We start from the raw sequence: 4,368 nt of genomic DNA on the forward strand, positions 1-4,368 counted from the left end.
CAGCACTTCTGTGTGTTTGTTTGTCTGTCTCTCTATACTGAAATAACTTTTAAATAGCACATCTGATCAGGCCATCCACAGCTACAACCACCTCTGTAATTGTTGATAGATCGTAGAACTGATTCATGTCACCATTAAAGCCCTCCATCATAGAATCATAGAATTAACAATACTTAATTTCATCTCAGCCATTCTTCCAACACAGTTTAACACCTTGAAGCCCTGCATTACCCTTAGAGAAAGAAGACGAAAACCTAGGGGAAGGATTAGAAGGAAATGTGCAGGAAAGGTGGGAATGGGAGTATGTACACAGGGGAGAAAATGAGGAATCTGGAATGGGGAGAGGAGGGAATGAAGGAATACACAGCACCATTGCTATGGGGGAAGGATGGAAACCCTGGTACTGAAGGAAGGCAGGATGAGGCGCACCCAGAACCCCTAGTAAAGGGAAGATGGGGAGGAGCTGTGGGGATTCCCTGTAATAGCGGGCGATGGGAGGGTGGCAGACAGGGAGCTTGTGGGGAGTGGAGGGAAGAGAGATTCAAGCACCCCAGCTGTGTGCAAGAAGCTCGGCTTACAGAAGATATGAAAGGTGAGACCCACAAGTACAATAATTTTTTATTGACATAACTAGAATAATCCATTTTTTATGGAAAAAATGGGGAAAGAATCTAAAATCAAATATCATGTAAAAGAATGGGAACAAATCTGGAGGAAAGCTAAAAACACATATATTTGTGGAAGTATTCATGCGAATTATGAACAAATACTTCATGTATGTGAATTCACTACACTTAAGCTTATTAAAAGATATAAGAAATGTAGTCATAAATGCTAGAGAAAATGTGGAGGAATAGCAATCTGTTTGTATATATGCTGGCAATGCCCTAAAATAATCAGACAGAAATAACACAACATTTTAGAAAACAACTAATTGACTTTTCAAGAAAGAGCCAATTCACAATTATTCCTAGTAGAAAGATCGCTTGGTGTTCAAATCCTGGAGAAGGACAGATCCACCAACATTAGTAGCATGGAGAACTTAAGTAGTGGCAATGCTTCCAATGGAGCAAATGGTAGAGATCCCCAGATCAGGATCAAGTAAAATGTATAAGGAATTAATACCTTATTTGGAAGCTGACTATAACGAATACAAACTTCATGTGAGGAAATTGACTAATACATTTTTCACTACTGTCACAAATAGGAATTATGAATGAAAAAGTTTAATCTGATGGAAAGTTCATGTGGGATAATTACTACAAAATAGAAAAAAAAAGATCACTCAAATTAAATTCTGTCTTTATAGTTTCCTCCCTGAGAAAAGGACTCTTCTCATCAGTCTTCTGATGGCCATCTTCATCTCGGCGTTTCTCAGTGTGTAGATCATCGAGTTCAGCATTGGTGTGATTGCAGTGAAAAAGACGGAAGGGCCGAGCGTAGATGAAGATGGAGGGTATGAACTGTAAACACACGACTGTGATCTGGGTTCCACAGGTGCACAGAGCTTTGCGCTTCCCGTCCATGACATGTTTCTTTATCCTGACTAAGATGACGGTGTACGAAACAAGCAAGATGATGAACAGAATTATGACGAGCATCCCACTGTTGGAGACCATCAGCAACTCGACCCAAGTAGGTGTCAGTGCAGGTGACTTGTGGGACAACGCAGAAGAAATTGTCCAGGACATTTGGACCACAGAATGGCAAATGGAGGACCAGTCCAATTTGAGCAATTGAGTGAGCAAATCCACCCAGCCATGCCCCTGCCACCAGCCACACGCACAAACTCTGGTTCATGATAGTCAAGTATCGCAATGGTTGATGGATTGCTACATACCGATCAATAGCCAGCAATACAAAAACAAGAATTGCAGCACCGGCAAAGAAGTGGAAGAAGAATATCTGGAGGATGCACTCATTAAATGAGATGCCTGTCGGCTGGAAGAGGAGATCCAACAGCAATTTGGGTACAGTGACTGATGAGTCACTGACATCTAGGAAAGCCAAGTTGGCCAGCAGGAAGTACATGGGGGTGTGGAGCCAGTGGTCGGTGATCACAGTGGTGATGATGGTGAAATTTCCCAACCAAGTTGTAACATAGACTATGAAGAAGACGACGAAGAGGCATCACTGCAGCTCAGGACTCTGGGTGAGGCCCAAGAGGAGAAATTCTGTCACTGTGGAACTGAGATTGAGCTGTTCCATTTACTAGCCTCAAAACATGTCTACAGAGAAAATTAAGAATTAGTATGAAGAACTTCTAATTGCTTCCTTCTTGAATTGCTAATATTAAGTCAATATCAACTCCTCTTATACAGAATTTTGTTTAGGAATTTTCTTAGCTTACTAAATGTAATCAACCTCAGTGGAGGGCAACCCCGCTTCAGCAGATGCTAGAAGCTACACCAATCCTCAGTTCTGGGGTCATTTGGAATGAAGGAGAGCAGCCTACACACCAGTTCAAGCCCCTAGCTAGCCCCTGTCTCCAGTTATCTCCCTGCAGATTTGATGCAGCACATGTCCTGGGGCCCAGAGGGTCAGGGTTGGGAGGAATGTGCGTTGCAGAGAGTGCTCTTAGGATGGACTTTTCAGAGTCCAGTGGTTCTCAATGTGCGCGTCACAAGGAAGTGTCAGGAGGTCATGATGACCAGAATGCCCTTCCCGTATTCCTAAGCAGAAAGGAGGTCCCAGGTAGTGCCTGGTCTTAACTGAAGAGTGGTTGGATTGGAAAATCTGAGAACCACTGATTTAAGAGATTCATATGTCCCTCTCGTGGCCTTAATATCCGAGGTACTGAGCATCTGTAAGCCACCTTAACCAAGTGATTATTGTTGTCCACCATCTAGTGGCTACAAGAAGCGAAGGAATTAAGTCTTATTGTCTATTGCAGCATTGCATGTCCTCACCACATCTGAAATAAATACAGTCACTGTAATTAGGTGCCCATGGGGCTTAATTTTAAACACCTGTATTTGAAACTGGTGAACACAAAAAATATTCCATGTATGAATCCAGATTTAAGTATTCAAAACAGACGTAGCTGGAAAACTACTTCCATGAAATAGTCGATATTTCTAATTGTTCATGGTTAAATTTCTGAAGCAAATTGTTATGTCAATGGCAATCAAATCCTAATTTTCATTTAATTTCAAAACAAGGGTTTTTTTTTTTTCAAATTTCAAATTGAAATTGAATTTTTCATATTGATTCTTTTTTATTGGTGGGGGAGCCAAAAATATTTTAAAACTGTTGTTGTGAACAATACCATCAACACCCCAAAGTGCTTTACCAAGGGGGTTGGTATCATTATACCCATTCTGCAAATGCAAAACTGAGGCACAGACAGGTGACGTGAGTAGCACAAGATCACCCAGCCAGGAGGAAAAGAACTGAGATCTCTGCAGTCCTGGTCCCACGTTCTCTCCACTTGACCATGCTACTTTTAGTCTCACACAATGCCCCCATTTTTATACTTCCCCCCCCACAGTATCTCAAGATTTTCCTCTCCAAACTTTGGGTTTTGAGGAAACCTCGTTTTTCTACAGGAAATAGATTTTGCCAAAGAATGTCAACCCTAGTTCTAAATGTCTCCTCCTTTTGGTTACTGCCCTGCCATGGACACATTCTGGGACCCTGGCTAATTCGGATCCCCATTCGGTCTAGGATTTTAAAGGGGGAATAAGGGACTTAGGCACAGGGAAATTCACTTGGTGCTTTCCTGCAATTTTTCCAGTTTTCACTTCCCAGCTCCAGACCCTTTCATTTCAGAGCAGCACAGACCCACTGCCATAGGAAACACCTGGTCAGCCAAAGTTAGTCATACAAAAGTGTCAGATAGTTTGGGTGGTAAAGGCTGTATGGGCTGTTTTCCTCCTAACTCACTTAGGTTCCTGTAAAATCCAAGGCAGTATATAAACTCTCCACCACACATTTTGTCTCTGCAGTAAAAATGCCTATCACTAGTACCACACTGTAGATTTTGTACGATAAGAATCATTACCTCCCTCAACCACCCGTGCTGGTGATCAGCCACATCCAAACAATTGAGGATGGGTCTGGGAGTTGCATGTCATCTCGGATCATTGCTCTCCTGACTGGCTGGGGAAGGGGAGCTAGTTCCAAAGAGGAGACAAGGCCGAGAAATATTTCCCTTATATCCTATCTGACCCAAGACTGGTGCCAGGATCAATGGCTCACTGAAGTCCCCCAAGCTTTACTGAGCCAGATCAAGAGAGTTGCTGCTTCGGAGAATTGAGAATTCAATCTCAAGGGGAATGATTAATAAGTCCCTGAATTTTTTTTTTTAAATGTTTATTTTTAGCCACTCAAACTGAACAGGCTCTGGAAATTGACCAAGTTGTCTGG

General features: G+C 42.3%; 1 pseudogene; it reads right to left on the bottom strand.

Moving 5' to 3' along the window:
- Positions 1–1,303: 1,303 nt before the first annotated feature.
- On the bottom strand, positions 1,304–2,208 carry LOC137161203 (olfactory receptor 4D9-like; annotated as a pseudogene).
- Between the last annotated feature and the right edge of the window lie 2,160 nt (positions 2,209–4,368).

This window comes from Emydura macquarii, unplaced genomic scaffold (genome assembly GCF_026122565.2).
Source record: "Emydura macquarii macquarii isolate MOO-44397 ecotype Brisbane River unplaced genomic scaffold, CSIRO-AGI_Emac_v2 contig_2287, whole genome shotgun sequence".
NCBI classification, from domain to species: domain Eukaryota; kingdom Metazoa; phylum Chordata; order Testudines; family Chelidae; genus Emydura; species Emydura macquarii.